Raw genomic sequence first — 22,645 nt, forward strand, 5'->3', positions numbered from 1 at the left:
CAATATCAGTACCCATGGGGGTTGATATTGGTTTGCACTCTTCTATGCTGAATTTCTTTAACATTTCCTTGGTGTACTTAGAATGACTTATAAATATGCCATTCTTACCTTGCTTGATTTGGAGTCCAAGAAAGAAGTTGAGTTCACCCATCATAGACATTTCGAACTCTGTTTGCATCTGTTGGCTAAATTCTTTGCACAAGGATTCGTCAGTAGCACCAAAAATTATATCATCAACATATATTTGTGCAAGTAGGGTATGTTTTCCCTTTTTCTTAATGAACAAGGTTGTGTCAGTTTTTCCCCTGACATAGTTCCTGGTCAGCAGGAAGTTGGTCAACCTCTCATACCAAGCTCTTAGAGCTTGCTTTAGGCCGTACAGAGCCTTTTTGAGTTTATAAACGTGATTTGGAAATTTTGAGTCTTCAAATCCAGGAGGTTGATTGACGTATACCGCTTCGTTTATAAAGCCATTAAGAAATGCACTTTTTACATCCATTTGGTATAATTTAAAATTCATGTAACTGGCATAGGCACATAGTATACGTATAGCTTCTAATCTAGCAACAGGAGCAAATGTTTCTCCATAGTCTATACCCTCTTGCTGACTATAGCCTTGAGCTACAAGTCGGGCTTTGTTTCTAATCACATTCCCATGTTCATCTAGCTTATTTCTAAAAACCCACTTAGTTCCTATGGGCTTTTGATTCCTAGGTTTAGGTACTAAATCCCATACCTCATTTCTGGTGAATTGATCAAGCTCTTCTTGCATAGCATTGATCCAATACTCATCTTGCTCAGCATCAGCAAAATTCTTTGGCTCATGTATTGATACGAATGCAACATTGCTGAGGTATTTTCTAAGTTGATCCCTGGTCATCAGTTTGTTGTTGGCGGCATCAAGAATGGCTTGTTCTGTATGGCCTCTTGGGATCTTTATTTCCTTTGGCAGTGCTGAGTTGTTTGGAAGAGGTGTTTCTACAATCTCTACAGGAATAGATTGGTCAGCAAATGATATTTCAATTTCTTTCTTACCTTGAGTCAGCTCCTGTATGTTAGGCATTGTGGCTTTTGGTTGATCAGCGGAAGCTGAGCCTGGTTCTTCTTCTTCAGGCTGAGCTGACTTACCTGTAGGGTCAGTTTCATCGAACTCAACATGTACAGATTCTTCTACAACTTGAGTCCTTTTATTAAATACTCTATATGCTTTACTGTTTGTTGAGTACCCTAAAAAGATCGTCTCATCAGCTTTAGCATCAAATTTAGCAAGGTTGTCTTTTGTATTGAGTATAAAACATTTACACCCAAAGGCCCGAAAGTATCCAATGTTGGGCTTTCGACCTTTCCAAAGCTCATATGGGGTTTTCTTAAGTATAGGTCTGACTAGAGCCCTATTCAGTATATAACATGCTGTGTGAACAGCTTCCCCCCAGAAGTACTTTGGAAGCCTATTTTCACTCAGCATCGTCCTAGCTATTTCAACAATGGTTCTATTTTTTCCTTTCAACAACCCCATTTTGTTGAGGTGTTCTTGGAGCAGAGAAGTTGTGGTCAATACCACAGGATTCACAGAATTCATCAAACTGCTGGTTTTTGAATTCTCCACCATTGTCGCTTCTAATGTGAGCTAATTTTAGGTCTTTGTCATTTTCAAGCTTTCTGATCAATGTGGTGAACATCTCAAAGGTTTCATCCTTGTTACTAAGCAAGATGATCCAAGTATACCGAGAGAAATCATCTACAATAACCAAAGAAAATTTCTTACCTCCCAAACTGAGTGGCTGGATAGGTCCGAAAAGATCTAAGTGTAGTAATTCCAATGGCCTTTTGGTTGAGACGATATTTTTACTATGAAATGACTTTTTAGTTTGTTTGCCTTGCTGACAGGCTTTACATAGTTGATCTTTTTCAAACTTTAATTTGGGTAATCCCTCAACTAATTGCTTTCTAGCTAATTTGGCAAGAAGATCCATGCTGACATGCCCAAGTCTTCTATGCCATAGCCAGGAGTTGTCCTCTTTAGATACTAAGCATATATTTTTAGAAAACTGTTTTTCCAAATTCAACATATATACATTTTCTACACGAGGGGCAGTTAAAATCAATTCATTTGTATTTCCCTTGAGTATTTGACACTTAGTATCATCAAATACAACCCTTCTGCCGCTCTTGCAAAGCTGAGCTACACTCAACAAGTTATATTTGAGACCTTTAACTAAGGAGACAGACTCAATGGTTGGGTTACCTCCGATAGTACCTGAGCCGACTATCTTACCCTTCTTGTTGTCTCCAAAGCTTACACTTCCACCTCGTTTAAGCTCTAGTGTGATGAACTGAGTTTCATCACCTGTCATATGTCTTGAGCAGGCGCTGTCTATATACCATAGTTTTGACTTCTCCACGCATGTCAAGCTGACCTGCAGTTCAAACTATTCATTTTTAGGTACCCAATTTCTTTTGGGTCCTTTCTTGTTAGTATAGACAGGTGCAAAGTCATGTTTCAACTTATGACGGCATACTTTTATGGTGTGGCCTGGTTTACCACATAAGTCACAAAAAGGTACCCTTTGTGGGTTGAACTGAGTATAGTCAGCATTATTGTGTTGGGCATGCCAACATACTTTTGTGGTATGCCCTTTTCTTCCGCAGAAGTCACATTGGACAGTCCGCTTGTTATGCCAACACACATCCTTTGTGTGTCCCCGTTTTCCACAACATTCACATTGAGTGACTTGCTTATGCTGACTATTATTTGCATACTCAGCATGGGCTTTGTTTAAGCTTTTCCCGTGACTTTGTAAGTGTGTGATGTCCTTCCTAAGTTTCTTTGACTCAGATTGGACATCCGTGACAAACTTATGTAAAATTTGCATGTTGGTATGCAAGTCAGAGTTGTCCTGGAGAAGATATCGGAGATCACTCAGCTTGACCTCTTCAATCTCATCACAGCGCCTGCTGAGTGCCTTAATCTTTTTGTTACACTTCTTAGTAAGTGTATATAAGTCACTCAGGGCATTCACCATTTCATTTCTAAGCAAAAGTAAAGATGTTACCTCATTGTTGTGGTTCTATTGGTCAGTTCCATCAGAAAGGTCAGCATGCTCAGACTGGGATTGGTCAGCTCCATCATCTGCCATAAAACATATGTTGGCTGTTTCATTTTGCTCAGCTTCAGATGATGTTGACTCATCACTATCACTCCATGTGGCTACCATAGCCTTTTTGCTTCCCTTCTTCTCTTTCTTGAGATTTGGACAGCTTGACTTGATGTGCCCGGTTTGATGACACTCAAAACATGTGACAGATTTCGAGCTGTCCTTCTTGTATTTGTCGCTTGACTCAGCTTTGTACTTATCATTCCTTCTAAATGATCTTTTGCCATTTCTATCATTTCTTCTGAACAGCTTTTTCATCTTTCTAGTGAACATGGCTAATTCCTCATCATCGGTTGACTCTGCTTCAGTTGAGTCTGCTTTCATGACAAGGGATTTTTCTTTCTTATCCTCTGATTTTTCCTTTTCTTTGGCTTCAAAGTTTTTCATAGAGATTTCATGGGTCAGCAAGGATCCTATCAGCTCATCATATTTGTAGGTAGTCAAGTCTTGAGCTTCCTCTACGGCTGTTTTCTTTGCTTGCCAGCTCTTGGACAGACTTCTCAGAATCTTCTTCACTTGTTCTTCTTCAGTGAAGTTCTTTCCAAGCCTTTTTAGCTCATTTATAATGTTTGTGAACCTTGCGTTCATTTCTGAGATGTCTTCATTCTCCTTCATTTCAAACAACTCGTAGAGTCTCATATGTTGATTGACTTTAGACTCCTTAACTTTGCTCGTGCCTTCATAGGTTACTTCAAGCTTCTTCCAAATCTCCTGTGCTGACTCACAACCTGAAATCTTATTGTATTCTGCGGCATCTAACGCACAGTGAAGCATATTTATAGCCGAAGCATTATTTTGTAGTTTTCTGAGGTCATCCTCTGTCCACTCAGCCTCACTCTTAACAATTTTCTCATTGTTAATAGTTTTGTATGGCACATGTGGACCTTGAACAATTGCAAGCCATGCACTCATGTTTGTGGCTTGAATAAAGTTCTTCATCCTATTCTTCCAGAATGTATAGTTTGATCCAAAGAATAGGGGTGGTCTAGTGATTGATAATCCCTCAGGGAGTATCTGTGTTGTTTGGTTTCCAGGAAGGAAACGAGTGCAATTCTCATCCATTTTTAGGGATCAGCTCAAGATTGTTAGATCTCTGAGTAGTGAGCTTTAAGGCTCTGATACCACTTGTTGGTCCCTGATAATTAGTTCCAAGGGGGGGGGGGGGGTTAGGAACTAATATAACTTTTTCTCGTTTTAATTAAGCTGACTGGAAGTAATTTTGAAAGTTTAATAACTCTGCTTTTGGTCAGCTTGGTGAGAAATGTTTGAAGACAGCTTTAGTCAGATGTTGACTAAAGTTGTTTTCTTGTGAGTTGAGAATTGACACTCTTGGAGGTCAGCTTCTAACTCAGCACCACTTATTTACTCAAGGTCGGCTTAGGCAATTTATATGCTGAGTAAATTTAGCAAACAACACATACAATATAAGAGAGAGTTTAGAGATTACTCAGTACCACTTATCCTGGTTCGGCCTCTCTGCCTACGTCCAGTCCCCAGAGTCCTCCGGGCTTTTTGAATCCAATACTGAGCTCTTTAACAGTAGAGCACAAACCAATTACAAGGCAGTTGAATATGCAAGAGTACCTTCCTCTATTCGTCTACTCAACTCCTACTAAGTGCTACAACCCAGCACCTAGATTTCTCTACTGCTGAAATGCTTACAACCAAGCACTCAGTTTTACTCTCTTGATATTTCTATTGATCACAGACTTGTTCCTTTGTGAACTAAAGAACACTTTAGATGATTACAACTCAATCTAGCATTTACATATAGAATAGAAACGTGGGTGTAAGATTCTTTTTGTATTTGAGTGCTTTTTGAAACTTTCTCTCTTGTATTTTTCTTTTGATGCTTCAGTGCTTGTTGTTATTTAGGTTCTTCGATTGTCCTTTTATAGACTAAATCCTGTGGATTTGATCGTTTAAAATGTCTTGACCGTTGCTACCAAAACGGCTCTTTTGGGGAACATTTTCTGGAAATCTTCAGACTGCACACCATTCCCTGCTTCTGTTTTTCTTCAGACGTCAGGTTGTCTTCTAGCGTCTATTTTGTTTGTTTGTGCCAGTTGTCTGTTTCCAATAATCCAACGTCCCATGACTCTCGGAATCAGTCTTCTTAGGTATTTTCGAGGTTCCAATTATTGGTGCAGAAAATTGGCAGACTTTGTCTTTTAGTAAAACGGATCCTTCATGCTGTCCTGATGAATACTCAGCTTCGTTGGTTCATGCTGAGTTCCTTCAAGGTCAGCTCCGTTTTGTTTAACCGCTCCTGAAGAGGTCTTCAGCTTTAGTCAGCTTCGTTTTTTTTCTGAACTTTTAACTCCACTCAGCTTCTATTCTGTCATGCTGAGTTCTTTTCTACTCAGCTTCGTTTGTGCTGACTTTTGTCCTGTCTTTTACTTTATATATTTTTGCACTCAAGATTTAACAAACATATTAGTACAATTAAATCAAAGCATCTAAATTTAATCGCCTCTTAATCATGGATGATTTTGTCAAATCAAAATCTTGTGGAAATGTGTTTCAACACTGATGTCTCTCTTGTTTTGAAGGAAGCAATCGGATTTGGAGTATGAACATGTTTCCACTCCCAGAGGGGATGGTTCATATCCTAAAAGAATTCAGCCTCTACGTATGCCATATTTCATCGAATGCTTGGCTCGAACTACTTGCCCTTATCAAAGTTTGCGAGGATCTAGAGATTAATTTGACCGGACCATTGTTGCAGTCTTGTTAGAGACCCATAAAGAAGGTCAGGACGATGTGGCGTATTAACAGATGAATACCCGCTGAAGGAATTTTTTTACTAGAAAAATGCAAAGGTATAATGGACTTCAAGCCAAAGTGGTTTTGACTTAAGGGTAACCATGTCATACTATAAGCCATTTGCACCGATAGTTTTCCTTTTCAAACCATATGGAATGAGAATTCCAATAATTTGGACACACGGAAGCCCGAACAAGAGTTAACAGATTAAGAGAAGTTGATTGTGAGCTTCTCTTTAAGTATTTTGTCTAGTGGAATTACAATGAGATGTTGAAGATGATCCGAGAGAACACCCCATCAGCCCTTCGCAACTTGAAAGGGTAGATAATTTATAAAGGCCATTAAGGGCTACCAAAAGCTTCAAGTAGGTGAACTTCTTTTAGACTTCCTTTATGTTTCCAGTTTTGGGTGTAGGTACTCCGTTAATATTTTCATTCGTACCATGTGTGCTTTGCAACTAAGAGATGAAAAAGCATTACATATAATGGATCTCAACTTTTCCTAGTGTACGACTCACATTGTGAAACTATGATTTCTCGAATTCATTCTATCCTCACGACCCTTAACTAGTTCTGGAAGCATGATCTGATTTTACTATCTTTGAAGGAAATTATAAAGGCCATAAGATAATTCATACTGTAAACCATTTAAGCAAATGAGATCACGACGAAAGGAACATAGTAAGATGGAAAGGTTTCTATTTGATCACATCTAAGCGTTTTTATATTTCACTGTCATAAGATTTATACATGTGTATATTTATGAAAATATAAATTTTTAATTAGATAAGTGTATTACATATGCTTGTGAGATGAAATTTGGGGTATATCATATAGGAAAATAGACAAGTCTAGGTATAACGGAATAATAAAATTTTATCTATTTATCTATTTCCTTTTTCCAAGATCGGTTAATTGTTATTTCATATAAAGAGGGATAGAAAGTAATACCTTTACTGATGAACTATCTACCGTTGCAAACGAAGTGCCCACAACTTGTTATTATCAACTTGTGAACCACGAACGTTTGATTCAACACAAAACAAAAGATAATCAGTAATCAACCTTCATTGAATAGCAATCGCAATGATTGCCTCTAATAGAAATCGATACGATATCAAAGAGAGAGTAAGAAATTAAAGTAATTAGCCACGAGACGACGACGAAACGATTCCTTGCTCTCCTGAATAGGGTTGGCCGAAATCTGGGGTTAGGGGGTCTATTTATAGATTCCTCAAAACCCTAATCCCAGTTGTATTAGGAATTTAATTAATTGGAATCTTATTCTAAATAGGATTCCTAATTAGATAATTAAATAAACATTTTAATATTATCTAAACAATAACTAATTATATTTAGATAATTATTATTAATCAAATTAATAATCAATGGGATAATTAATTAGAGTTCCAATCACATAAAAACTTCTAATTAATATTATCAGATAATCTTTTAATTTAGTCCATAATTATAATCAAATTATAATTATTAATCAAATTAATTTATCCCCTAATATATATATAAATTTCGGCCCATATAGTGTGTCTTTACTAATTACATTTTCGTCCTCCGATTCCAAGTCTCATATGCGACCCATTAGCCGTATATATCCTTTGAAATTATTCATTACGATTAATTCCAACATGTATATAACGGAATACCGTCGCGAGCTGTTACTAGCAGAACCTATGATATTCCCCCAGAGCAATTAAGAAGTCAGGTTGATAACTGACGTTAACCTTTATGTATTAGGTACAGTATAATACGATCCTTCATCAACTATATCCTGTCGTTCAATTCCTTATAACCATGGAATGTGTCAAGGTTACATATAATGAAGAATCTGGTTTTACTTGTACAGGTTGAATTTACTCTGAAAAGATAAGTTAAGTGAAATGTTCATTTCTACTCTTAACTGTATCACCTTGCAAGGATTTCAGTCAATTCACCACAAGCGGCCATTTGGATATATCTCCCACTTATCGGGAGTGACGAATGCTCAATCTGACATTAACCATTCTGCAATCACTTTGCGTGATACCCAACCCTACTCTCACACACCCTAGGCTCTCACCTGTTGGATCGTGCTCACACAGAATCAAAGTACCAGACTCCATAATCCGGAATTACTAATTAACGAATGTTTGAGTCTGAGGATTAGTTATACCTACTAACACCAATGAGATGAACAGTTGACACATTAGATAAATCAATCCATTCTGTTATCTCAAGTCGGGTCCCAATCCTAATGAACTCATTCACCGGATCCATGTAACTGTCTAGATATTTGAATATCTAAAGCTTGTGAGATCAGCTTTCTGTCTCAACAGAAAACACTGTTACATACAAGTCTCAACAGAAAACACTGCTGAGTAGTCTCGACAAACGTACAAGACAGCAGCTGGCGAAGGAAAACTTCCAGACAAAGTGTTTCCTCTTTTGGCAAAGTTCAGACGACACAGTATGCTGTCCAGTTGACCTTACCATAAAAGGAGAGACCATCTGCTGAGCTGACCGAGGACAGAAGATACACGATTGTGATTGGCGAGAGCTCTGAGCAAGTCAGGATGACAACGACATATAGCCGTTTCCCTCCAACGGTTATTTCGAAATTCGAAATGACCGATGCCCAGACGTCTCTATAAATAGTGCCATCACAAGCTTCATTACATACAGAACTTGATCAAGCCATTACGCTGACCAAATCTCTACAAGTTCTGCAAGCAAGAAGCAAAGCAAAAATTCTTACACTACATTTCTCATATCTGTGTAAAAGTCTAGAGTGATTGTAAATCGTCTAAAGTGTCTTAGCACATCTTTGTATTAGGACAAAACACTTATCATTTCTAGAGATAGAAAGGAGAGGCTGAGTACTCGGTTTTAAGTACTCGGCGGAGAGATTAGGATTGAGTAGAAGTATAGAGGAAGGTACTCTTGTCATACTCAATTGCTGATATTGTAAAAGGTTTGAGGCTCTACCTTTAAAGAGCTCAATAGAGTATTTGAAATCTCGGAACGTGTTCCGGGGACAGGACGTAGGCTTAGAAGAAGCCGAACCTGGATAAATCTGCTGAGTGAAGTATTTCTTACCTTAACTCCTTATTTATATTGCTTGCTTTAAATAATCAAAACTGACCAAGTAAAGAGGTCAAGTTGAGTTGTGCGCGTTGAACGTCTGAGCTCAGGAATAGACTCTAAGTGCTATTTCCTGACTCAAGCTAAGAAACTGACCTAGTCACCTGTTTGACTAAGCCAGTATCTTATTGTTTACTCAGCGCCGCTGTTCAAATCTTTTTCTTTAGAAAAAGAAGTCTGCCTAAATTGCAAAAAGTTTAAATAGTTCCTAACCCCCCCCTTGGAACTATACTTGCAACTAAACAAGGGACCAACAAGTGGTATCAGAGCTTAAAAGCTCACTCTAAAAGGTCTAACAACCTTGAGCTGATCCCTACCATGGGCGAAAATAGCACTCGGTTTCTCCCTGGAAACCAAACAACTCAAATACTGCCTGAGGGGCTGTCCATTACTAGGCCTCCCCTATTCTTCGGGTAAAACTATACCTTCTGGAAGAATAGGATGAAAAACTTCATTCAGGCTACAAACATGAGTGCCTGGCTATCCATAGTCCAAGGCCCGTTTGTACCTGTCGAGGTTGTGGCTGGACAAACAGTTATAAAAGCTGAGGCCAAATGGACAGAGGACGATCTTAAGAAGCTTCAAAACCATGCTTCGGCTATCAATATGCTTCACTGTGCGCTCGATGCTGCAGAATATAACAAAATCTCAGGTTGCGAGTCAGCACAAGAGATTTGGAAAAAGCTGGAAGTCACCTACGAGGGAACAAACAAAGTAAAAGAATCCAAGGTGAATCAGCAGATGAGACTGTACGAGCTGTTCGAGATGAACAATGATGAGGGCATCTCAGACATGAACGCAAGGTTCACCAACATCATAAATGAGCTCAACAGACTTGGGAAAATCTTCACTGAGGAAGAACAAGTCAAAAAGATACTTAGGAGTCTTCCGAAGGACTGGCAAGCAAAGAAGACAGCAGTTGAGGAAGCTCAGGATTTAACCACCTACAAATATGAAGAACTCATCGGTTCATTGCTGACCCATGAAATATCCATGAAAAACTTTGAGGTGAAGGAAAAATCTGATGACAAGAAGCAGAAGTCACTTGTCATGAAAGCTGACTCCACTGACGGGAGGTCAACTGATGATGAGGAGATGGATATGTTCACAAGGAAGATGAAAAGGCTGTTCAGGAAGAACGACAAATACTCTAAAAAGCCTTACAAAAAGTTTGATAAGTATAAGGCTGACTCAAGCGACAGCAAATACAGAAAGAACAGCTCAAAGCCCATTACATGTTTTGAGTGCCATCAAACTGGTCACATTAAGTCAAACTGACCCACGCTGAGGAAAGACAAGAAAAGCGGGAAGAAAGCAATGGTGGCCACTTGGAGCGACAGCGATGAGTCTTCATCCACAGAAACTGAGGCCACCGAGTCAGCGAAGATATGCTTCATGGCTGACGAACTTGCTGAGCCATGCGTCTCTGAGCATGATGACCCATCCATCGCATCAGATGATGAGGAACAATCAAATGAGGTAATTTCTCTTCCCCAGCTCAGAAACGATATGGTTAATGCCCTGAGTGATCTCTATACACTTGTCAAGAAGTGTAATAAGAAAGTTAGAGCACTCAGCAGGCGCTGTGACGAAGTGGAAGAGGTCAAACTAAGTGACCTCAGATACCTTCTTCAGGATAATTCGACTCTGCATGATAACATGAAGATCATGCATGAGTATGTCTCTGAAGTCCAGTCAGTTTCAAAGAAATTGAGGAAGGACGTCACAACCATCCAGAACCAACTAAAGGTTCCAAATAAAAATAACATTCCTCTGAGAACTCAGTACCAAGGTACTCGGCAGAGATGGAATCCCCAGCGAAAAGTCCAGTGTGACTTTTGTGGGAAGTTAGGACACACCACTAAGGTGTGCTGGCACGCTTAGCACTGGGGTGCTGACAAGTCAGTAAAAAATCCTAAACAGAAGGTCAGTTGTGACTTCTATGGAAAGAATGGCCATACTGTCCATGTATGCCGCCATAAAATGAAGTATGATGCTATACCTGTTGTACCTAACAAGTCAGGACCCAAAAAGAATTGGGTACCTAAAAGTAACTAGTTACAATGCAGGTAAGCCTGAGATGTGCCGAGAAGTCAAAGATGTGGTATATTGACAGCGCATGCTCAAGGCATATGACGGGTGATGAAACTCAGTTCATCACGTTTGAACGTAAACGAGGAGGGAGCGTAAGTTTTGGAGACAATAAGAAGGGTAAGATAGTAGGCTCAGGAACCATCGGAGGTAATCCTACTATTGAATCTGTCTCCCTAGTCAGCGGACTCAAATATAACTTACTCAGCGTAGCTCAGCTATGTGACAATGGGAGAAAAGTTATATTTGATGCTACTGGATGTAAAATATACGAGGGTGAAACAAATGAGTTAATTTTAACTGCCCCTCGGATAGATAATGTCTTTATGCTAGAATTAGAGAAAAAGTTTTCAAAAACTGTGTGCTTAGTAACAAAGGAAGAAAATTCCTGGCTATGGCACAGGAGACTTGGTCATGTAAGCATGGACCTCTGGCCAAACTAGCAAGAAAGCAATTGGTTGAGGGACTGCCTGAACTTAAATTTCAAAAAGATCAATTATGCCACGCTTGTCAAGCTGGAAAACAAACCAAACAATCTTTTCACAGTAAAAACATTGTCTCAACTAAACGTCTGTTAGAGTTACTATACTTGGATCTCTTTGGTCCAGTCCAGCCGCTGAGTCTGGGTGGAAGAAGATTTTCCTTCGTCATTATAGATGACTTCTCTCGGTATACGTGGGTCATCTTGCTGACCAGCAAGGATGAGACTTTTGAGACTTTTTCAAATTTGGTTAAAAAAATTGAAAATGAAAACGACCTAAAATTAGCTCATATCCGTAGTGATAACGGTGGAGAGTTCAAAAACCAAAAGTTTGTTGAATTCTGTGAAGCCAGCGGCATTGACCACAATTTTTCTGCTCCTAGAACACCTCAGCAAAATGGGGTTGTAGAAAGGAAGAACAGAACTCTGGTTGAAATAGCCAGGACAATGCTGGATGAGCATAGACTTCCAAAGTATTTTTGGGGAGAGGCTGTTAACACAGCATGCTACATTCTTAATAGGGCTCTAGTTAGACCTATACTCAAGAAAACCCCCTATGAACTTTGGAAAGGACGAAAGCCCAATATTGGATACTTTCGTGCCTTTGGCTGTAGATGTTTTATTTTAAATACCAAAGATAGCTTAGCAAAGTTTGATTCAAAAGCTGATGAGGCTATCTTTTTAGGCTACTCAACAAACAGCAAAGCATACAGAGTTTTTAATAAGCGAACTCAAGTTTTAGAAGAGTCAATACATGTAGAGTTCGATGAAACTGACCCTGCAGGTAGATACCAGCCGCTGACCCAAGATGATCCAAACTCAGTAACCATCGCTGACCCAGAACCAGCTACTCAGTCATTCACGAAAAGGCTGACCAAGAGTAAGAGTGAACCTAAGATTACTTTTACTGACCCATCTACTTCTGCAGAGATTGTTGAAACAGGAACAGCACAAGACATAAATCTACCCAAAGAAATAAGGATTCCAAGAGGGCACTCCGAAAGTGCAATCCTTGATTCTGCTGGGAATACCCTGATGACGAGGAATCAACTCAGGAAGTACCTCAGCAATGTTGCTTTCGTCTCAGTACAAGAACCGAAGAATTTCGCTGAAGCTGAGTACGATGAATTCTGGATGAACGCAATGCAAGAGGAGCTCGATCAATTTCGAAGAAATGATGTATGGGAGTTAGTGCCTCATCCAAAGAGTCAAAAGACCATCGGAACAAGATGGGTCTTCAGGAACAAGATGGACAAACAAGGAAACGTAGTCAGGAACAAAGCAAGGCTTGTAGCTCAGGGCTACAGTCAGCAAGAAGGTATAGACAACGGTGAGACCTTTGCCCCAGTGGCAAGGCTAGAGGCAATTAGAATATTATGTGCATATGCATCTTACATGAATTTTAAATTATTCCAAATGGATGTCAAAAGTGCATTTCTTAATGGAGTTATAAACGAGGAGGTTTATGTAAATCAACCTCCAGGTTTTGAGGACCCTAAGTTCCCAAACCATGTTTACAAACTCAAAAAGGCTCTGTACGGCCTCAAGCAAGCACCACGTGCTTGGTATGAGAGGCTGACCAGTTTCCTGCTGACTAGAAATTACGTCAGGGGTAAAGCTGATACAACCTTATTCATTAAGAAAAAGGGTAAAGATACCCTGCTGGCCCAAATTTATGTTGATGATATAATATTTGGTGCAACTAACGAATCAATGTGCAAGGAGTTTAGCAAACAAATGCAGACTGAGTTTGAAATGTCCATGATGGGAGAACTCAACTTCTTCCTCGGTCTTCAAATTAAACAAGGAAAGAATGGCATCTTCATCAGTCAAGCCAAATATGCCAAGGAGATCTTAAAGAAATATGACTTGGAAAATTGCAAGCCAATATCCACTCCTATGGGCACTGACACTGTCCTCTGCGCTGATGAGAATGGTAAGTCAGTAGATAGCAAGTTATATCGAGGTATGATAGGCTCTCTACTTTACTTAACAGCCAGTAGACCGGACATTCAGTTTTCAGTATGCTACTGTGCTAGATATCAATCTAACCCTAAGGAATCTCATTACATTGCTGTAAAAAGGATCCTTAGATATTTGCAAAGCTCAGTGAACGCAGGTTTATGGTATCCAAATACTCATGATTTTACACTCATCGGATACACTGACGCTGACTATGGACGAGATAAGCTGGAACGAAAAAGCACCTCTGGAGGATGCCACTTCTTAGGAAGCTGTCTTGTATCCTGGTTCAGCAAAAAGCAGGCGTCAGTAGCCTTGTCCACCACTGAAGCTGAGTACATTGCTGCTGGTCATTGTGTTGCTCAAGTCCTATGGATCAAGCAACAGCTTGAAGACTATGGTGTTCAAACGAAAACAATTGAAGTCAAATGTGACGACAAAAGCGCAATTGATCTTTCCAAGAACCCAATTCAACACAACAGAATGAAGCATGTCAGCATCAGACATCACTTCATTAGAGACCATGTACTCAAGGGTGAGATCAAGCTGACCTTTGTCCCAACGGACGAACAGCTTGCAGATATCTTCACGAAGCCACTGGCCCGTGAGCAGTTCAACATACTGAGAGAAGCAATTGGTATGTTTAATCCTCTTCAGTAAATTCATGTGCTAAATGAATATGAATGCTGAGTGAATTACATGCTGAATGATTTGTTTGTTTGCTGAGTATCTCATTGAAACTGACTGAATATACAATACTGAGTAAACTTGCACACTGAGTAAATTAGTTTAGAACCTGAACTTAAAATCATCCTTAAATAATGCACTGACCACTCAGAATATCAAACGCTTGACATTCTAAATACTGAGTGATTAATCCGTTAGCATAAATGCAAAGCACGCGTATAGCCTAGGATGACGTATTCACCGTAATGTGTCATAAATGCCAGGATCGTTGTCGGTACATGATCCCAAGGCAAAACTGACACATGGATTCGATTAAGATCCACACCGTTCATTTCGTCTATAAATTATGGGTATTTCCCCATCTTTTACTCTTTACGCTTAATCTATTCTTAAGGCAAAGAAATCACTTAGAAACTCTTTTCTCTCAAATTCCTCTAATTCCTCCATCTTCGAAGAATGACTAAGTTATCTTTCAACGTCTCCGGTGCCGGCCACCAAAAGTCCAGCTCCGATGAACCTTCACGAAACCCTTCTACACCAAGCAAGGGTAAAACTGGCCAAACTTCTGGCCAAGGGAAAGCTGTTAAGATCAGGACCTATTCCAAGGTCTTTGAAAATGTCCGCGAATGGAAGGTTGAGCCCTCCAGATGGGTCTCTGAGCATTTCGTGCAACATGAACAGCCATTTGCCGAATGGATTTCTAAAAACGAATGGACTGGGCTATTCTCGGTCAGGGATGAGACATATCCTGACCTAGTGAGGGAGTTTTACCACAACCTCAAGGTCGCTAATGACAATGCTGACTACTTATGCACCGAGGTAAGAGGAAAAACCATCTTCATCAACCCTCTGTACATAGGAAATCTCCTCCAGCTCAAGACTGAGGGAGTAAGGCTGAGGAAGTCAGGTGATCAGGAGAAAACCAACTATGTCCATACCTTCTGCAAGCCAGATGGTTACTCAGGAGAAGTCTCAGCTTCTTCAATGGGTCAGCATCAGAAAATGGCTCACTACCTGCTGAGCTATTTTATCTACCCAAAGATCAATTGCACTACATCAGCAACCAACTTTGAACAGTGCTTCATATGGCACATGCTGACGTACACAGCCATCAACATGCCGGTCTTCCTAGTTGCTGGGTTCGTACGCAGCACGGGTACACTGAGGTTAGGGTCAATTATCACCAGGATTCTCATCGACCATAAGATTGACCTCGAAGGTGAGGAATCTTTCAGAGGAACCAAGATCACAGCTGCCTCGCTGAGGGCACTGAAGTTTGGACAGCCTTTGAAGAAAGGTAAAGCTGCTGCTGCTGCTAATGCTGGCCAAGCTGAGGAAACTTCTGAGCCAAAGAAAGGGCGAAGAACTAAGGCCCCAACTTCTCGCAAGAGGAAATCTGCTGAGACTCCTTCTAAAAACGTTGAGTCTCCAGCGAAGAGGCAAAGGTCAGCTGGTAAGTCAGCTGAGAAGAGAACCAAGCAAGGTGAGCCTAGAACTGAGGAAGCTGCTGAGCAACCTCAGAAGAAGCAGAAGACTTCAACTTTGACTCCTCTGGAAGCCATACCGATCGACTTCATTGTACCGGGTGACTCTCACTTCACTCAGTGTCAAGGTACAGGTGCTGAGTCTGAGGAGCCTGAGGTCCAACTAGATGATCACTTCATCTCTCAAGTTGAGGAAGAACTTGATGGAGATAGTACTGAGGAAGAAGAAGAAGAAGAAGCCAGCGGTCAGGATGACGCTGAGGATTCTGAGGAATATGCCAGCGAAATTGAAGCTGAGGATGCTAACACTAGGTTAGCTGGTGGAGATGTGTATGTCAACACTGAGTTGGCTGCTGGAGTTGAGCAAGTACTTGACCAACACACTGTTGATCAAGGTAAAGAGCAAGCTGACCAGACTCATACTGAGCAACAGGGATCCTCTCCTACTCACTCAGAAGAACCTGCTCCTACTGATACTCCACCTCGCAGAAGGCGAAAGTTGGTCAAGGCCAGTGAAAAACCAGTCATTGAACTTCCTGTGCAACTTCCAACTCTTCCTAACATTGTCCTCTCTAAGACAACTAAGGACCCTTCTACCGTCCAACTTAAATTCTTCAATTGCCAATCCACTTCCACTACATCGGCGCAATTGGAAAAACAAGCCTCTGTTTCTTCTCAACAGGAACATGCCGACCCCAATGCCTCAGCAACATCAACCAGTCAGGTTGAGCCATCTACTGTTCATGCTGTTTTCTCAAGCATGGTGCTGACTCCCCATCCTTCTGCCGTCAGCACAGACAGTATTCGCATTACAACTTCTCAACCTCAACTCTCTGCTGATCAATCAACAATTCCTCCAACTCAAGTGCAGATTGAGCAAACTCTTCCAGTCACTGACCAGGTTACACCCTTCACTCCACTTACTTCCGGTCATACTGATGTCCCTGAAGGCTCCCAAAGCCATCTGAATGCCACTGAGTCCGGCAAAAAGATCATCGACTCAGTGCAAGCATTAATCCGGGAACTTCAACATTCCACTCCTCCTGCTGCTGGTTCTACTATTCTCGAGACTACCCAGCTCTCTCAGGTCACTCAGCTTCTAAATGAAGTGAAGGGACTTAAAGATTTGCTAAATGTCGTCTTATCCTTCCAAGCCCAGCAAGCTAAGCAGGATTCTATTGCCAAGTTGGCAGAAATACAGCTGACAACAGTTCAACATCTGAACTCTCTCCATCACCAAGTCCAGAAGTTGTCCGCTGTAAACACTGACTACGCCACTTCCTCTGAACTCAAAATGCTCTTTGCTCAGCTTCACACTGAGCAACTGAAGACCAACGAGCAAATGGTGTCATACAGTCAGTGCTCAGTAGAGCAAATCGGTGAGGCTATAAGACTGCTTAATCTAAATAAGCAAGAGATGGATACTGACGTGTTGAAGCAGAATGAGTTGCTGTCTCTCGCACAACAATCTTTCAACCACATCCGTCATAACAATATCCAACGTCATCATTATGACTCAGCTCTCTTGAAGACATTCCACCAAATCTTTGCTGGCCTCTCTGAAGCTCTTATCTGGCAAGCCAAAGCTCAAGCTTACAGTGTAAATATGCTCAGTGCTGCTGATCTCCGCATACCCGTAGAGGTCTCAGCAGATGGAGTTGCCATTTTTGATGGCGTAAATGAGAGCGTTGACAAACTAAAAGAGCTTTCACAAGAACTGACTCGCGCTGTGTTAACCGATGCATTCAAGCTCCCTGAAGTTGACAAAACGGGGGAGAAAGCGCAAGCAGCTAGAGCTCAGCATGAGCGATGTCAGTACGAGCGAAGTCAGTCACAAGGCAAGAAAAAGAAATAGATAGGCTAGCTCAGCATAGGCCAAAACAGTTGTAATCTTTTTGTTGCTGTATCTATATATGTGTTGATATGTAATTACTGACTTCTATCATATATATCATATCTGCAATTCTTATTCAAATCCCGAGTTATGATATATGTTCCTATATACTGAGTTATTAAGTATCTTCAAATAAAATCAGCCATGTTTAACACTTGTAAAAATTATTTGACTAAATCAAATGCTGATAACATGTTTGACATTGACCTATGTGTTTATAAAACTTTCTGATAAGAACTCATTGAACAATAAATTACTCAGCGCACTCTATATGACTAAACCTTCCGCTTTATACTGAGTAAATAGAATATGTTGAAATAGCTGACCTATATCTGAAAACTGACCTTAGACTTACTCATTTAAACCCTTAAATGTTTTAAGTAAAACTAAGTCAGTAGCTCAACCCTTACGGGGGAGTTTGCTAAATTATATTAGGTCAACTATCATGGGGGAGCTCATACTGAGTTCCTTCCTGAATAGTTTTGCCAACATCAAAATGGGGGAGTTTGTTGAAACACCTTTCCACATAATTTTGATTTGACAAAATTGTTTAAGTATAACTTAAAATACATATTCTAAACACACTAAGTTTAAATACTTTGATTTATTCTACTAATGTATTTGTTCAATGTTGAGTTAAAACTGTTATAAGACATAAGGATAAAAAGGCCCAAGCCCAATACGGAAGCCAAGGCCCAAGTCAAACAACTCAGTACACTCGGCCCGCGTATGTCAAGACGTTGCCGTTTTGAACAAAACGCAACTCAGCAAACGGAAGGATCTAGAAGACCTTCGGGAACAACTTCAAGATGAAACTGCTGAGTAGTCTCGACAAACGTACAAGACAGCAGCTGGCGAAGGAAAACTTCCAGACAAAGTGTTTCCTCTTTTGGCAAAGTTCAGACGACACAGTATGCTGTCCAGTTGACCTTACCATAAAAGGAGAGACCATCTGCTGAGCTGACCGAGGACAGAAGATACACGATTGTGATTGGCCGAGAGCTCTGAGCAAGTCAGGATGACAACGACATATAGTCGTTTCCCTCCAACGGTTATTTCGAAATTCGAAATGACCGATGCCCAGACGTCTCTATAAATAGTGCCATCACAAGCTTCATTACATACAGAACTTGATCAAGCCATTACGCTGACCAAATCTCTACAAGTTCTGCAAGCAAGAAGCAAAGCAAAAATTCTTACACTACATTTCTCATATCTGTGTAAAAGTCTAGAGTGATTGTAAATCGTCTAAAGTGTCTTAGCACATCTTTGTATTAGGACAAAACACTTATCATTTCTAGAGATAGAAAGGAGAGGCTGAGTACTCGGTTTTAAGTACTCAGCGGAGAGATTAGGATTGAGTAGAAGTATAGAGGAAGGTACTCTTGTCATACTCAATTGCTGATATTGTAAAAGGTTTGAGGCTCTACCTTTAAAGAGCTCAGTAGAGTATTTGAAATCTCGGAACGTGTTCCGGGGACAGGACGTAGGCTTAGAAGAAGCCGAACCTGGATAAATCTGCTGAGTGAAGTATTTCTTACCTTAACTCCTTATTTATATTGCTTGCTTTAAATAATCAAAACTGACCAAGTAAAAAGGTCAAGTTGAGTTGTGCGCGTTGAACGTCTGAGCTCAGGAATAGACTCTAAGTGCTATTTCCTGACTCAAGCTAAGAAACTGACCTAGTCACCTGTTGACTAAGCCAGTATCTTATTGTTTACTCAGCGCCGCTGTTCAAATCTTTTTCTTTAGAAAAAGAAGTCTGCCTAAATTGCAAAAAGTTTAAATAGTTCCTAACCCCCTCCCCCCCTTGGAACTATACTTGCAACTAAACAAGGGACCAACAGAAGACTCCTCACTATGAAAGACTTCTCTTAGGACCAGACTCCTAAAAAGAGAAGGAATCCTAACACACAAATGATTCCTAGAAGACAACGGATTCATCCCGGTCTTATATATAGACATGTATAGCCACATTTTATGGTACGTTAACTCAACAACTCACAAATAGTTCTGACACTTCAACCCTTCCTAAAGCACCTACTGACTTAGGTAGGGATGACAACGGGTAGGGTACATGCGGGTAGAGCCAATCCGAAACCCTTATCTGTTTATTTTTTAATTACATGTACCCGTCTCATTACCCTATACTTTTTGCATCCCATACCCGTCCTATTTAATTCGCGTGTATCCGTGGGTACCCTTACCCATTAAGAATCAATATATAAAACAAAAAATATTACAAATTAACAAAGTATAAATTTGATAAATCATTCATCTAAAAATTGAACAAATCAAAGTAGATTAATGATATTACTCAGTGATTGAAGAACAAAGGGTTAGGGTTTGAATCTCATATTTTACATCTAAAAATCAATAATAATTTTTAATATATAAAAGATTTATGACGGGTACCGAGTATCCTAGGGGTATTCTCATACCCGTCACAGGTAATGGTTTTGATCTCATACGCATCTTATACCCTTTTATATAGGGTATGAATAGTCCTATTAGGGCTGAGTAGTGCTGGTTACCCGTGGGTATAGTATCGTTGCCACCCCTAAACTTAGGCATCAGAGCGGGCTCGCCGGACTCCAGCCTAACCATTGATTCTGTTTTATAAGTTCAATCAGGAAGATTCAACAAGACATTCAGATCCTCCACCACGAGTTCATAAACACAGCTATCACCAATAACTCATATAAACCTTCAACAACCAACCTATAAATGGTTTGTTTTTGGTTATAAGATTCCCAAATAGTACAAAAGAGGAAGCTTCGTCCTCTATAGGTTTCAGGCACCGACCTGAACTAAACAAAAATTAGACTCCATAATTAAGGTTTAATTAAGGAAACACACGAGGATAAGATTCCTAAATACAAGTAGAAATCTAAACTCTACTTACTATAAATAATTGAGTTATTAAGCCTGTCTTGACACTAAATCCAAGGTGGAAGTCTGATTAATTAATTTTAATTTCATTATTAATCATCATTGCTTTTTGAGTATAATTTCAGTTTCAAATTAAGTTTATCATTTTATTTCTGACCAATGGAGTAAATATCACAATATTAAAACATGCAAGTTTGGGAAACAAAACAAAATAGTACTATATTGTTTTAATTAAGGGAATCATTTGTAACTAAAACGATATAAACTCCCACTATTAATTCTTTAAGACATAAAATTGTGAGGCATTGATGTCAGCAGTAACGAATACATGATTGATTTGTTACATGTATGTGCGTAATTTTTTTTTTTTACTAAATCAAACTTGTTTAATTTTTTTTATATATACGTATTATAATCTAAGTGTCTAAGAACTAATTTTTAAGTATCAATTTAAAACCTCTAAAAAAAATTGGATTTAGAGAAAACTTAACAGCCGAAAAAATTTAGAAATTTGGATTTAGAAAAAGCGTAACAGGCCACAAATTTTAGAAATTTGGATTTAGAATGACCTAACAGGCTAAAAAAATTAGAAATTTGGATTTAAGAAGAAATAACAAGCCGGGCTAATTATTTTGGAGAGATAGGGGGTCGAAACCACCCGTAGTCACTGTGGTTTGGAGGGGCTTAGGCCCCTAGGCCCCTGTATATGCCCCTGTATGTGAGTTTGATTTAAATTTTGTTATTATCTTATTGGTATTTTAGTTCGAGAACTTCTAAATACATCGGGTGATACAAATCGGTGACGATAACATTGATTTTGATCTTAAATCAACAAATAAATAAATTGTTCTCTAGCTTAACTAGAAGGAATGAATCTCATCAATGTTGAAACTTCGAGAAAAAAATATTGTTTGATTGATAAAAATTTAAACATCCTTACAAAATAATGAGCTTAAATACATTGCCAGCCTTATGTAGCAAAAGACCTAATACCCCCTTTAGTACTAACTATCTCTTCTAACAGTAGGGATAAAATGGGGTTTGCAACTATAATGGCAAGGTAATAAATAAATATAAATGGCAAGACAATAACTAAAGGATGAAAAAACAAAAAATAAGTGGTGGCAGACAAAAACTTACTTGATCCCGAAGTTGAGCAACACGCCATGTGGTCTATCTGACACGTCGTGTGGCTGGATCTTTAACCAGTTCAACACGAGTAGCAAGCTTTGACTCGGCGTGTGTGGTTCTTCCAAGGTAATTATGAGGCTGCCATTTTTTTAACTCATACAACATGTGGAGTAAGTGACACGCCGCGTGAATTAACCAAAAAGTTCCAGAGAGCAGCTTTAAATGTTACACGATGTGTGAACGGTTCACATGTCGTGTGGCCCTTCTCCTGTCGACCCCTCCTCCTTCTAACTTGCTCACACAACGTGTTAAATAGGTGACACATTGTTGTTGAAACACATTTCCACATGATTTTGATTTGACAAAATTATTTAAGTAAATTGATAAAAAATATTCTGACACATTAAATTTAAATGCTTTGATTTATTTATACTAATGTGTTTGTTCAATATTGAGTTTATTTATCTATAAGACATTAAGATTTAAAGTCTAAAAGCCCATGAGTGGAAGTCAAGCCCAAGTCAACATAATCAAGACCTCACAGCCCAAGAAGATGAAGCGAAGTCGTTTCAAGCAAAACGACGACTCAGCATGAAGAAGGATCGAGAAGCCTTCTAGCAAAAGCTTCAAGAGGAAGCTGCTGAGTCAAGCGACAAGCAGTCAGGACAGCGGCAGACAAGAATCAACTTCTAGACAAAGTATTTCTACTTTGGGTAAAGTTCAGAAGGCGCAGGAAGCTGTCTGGAAGACTTTGCCAAAAATGTCGAAACATTCTGTTTGCCAGACGTAAAGCTGCCGAGCACTGCCGCGAACAGAAGATGCAAGAATTCCATTGGCCAACGACACTGTGCACGTACTGAGTGACAACGACAGGAAGCCGTTTCCCTCCAACGGTTATTTCAAAATTCGAAATGACCGGTGCCTCAAGTGTCACTATAAATAGGCCTCTCATTTGCTTCATTCAGTGC

This window comes from Euphorbia lathyris, chromosome 7, assembly GCF_963576675.1.
Source record: "Euphorbia lathyris chromosome 7, ddEupLath1.1, whole genome shotgun sequence".
NCBI classification, from domain to species: Eukaryota; Viridiplantae; Streptophyta; class Magnoliopsida; order Malpighiales; family Euphorbiaceae; genus Euphorbia; species Euphorbia lathyris.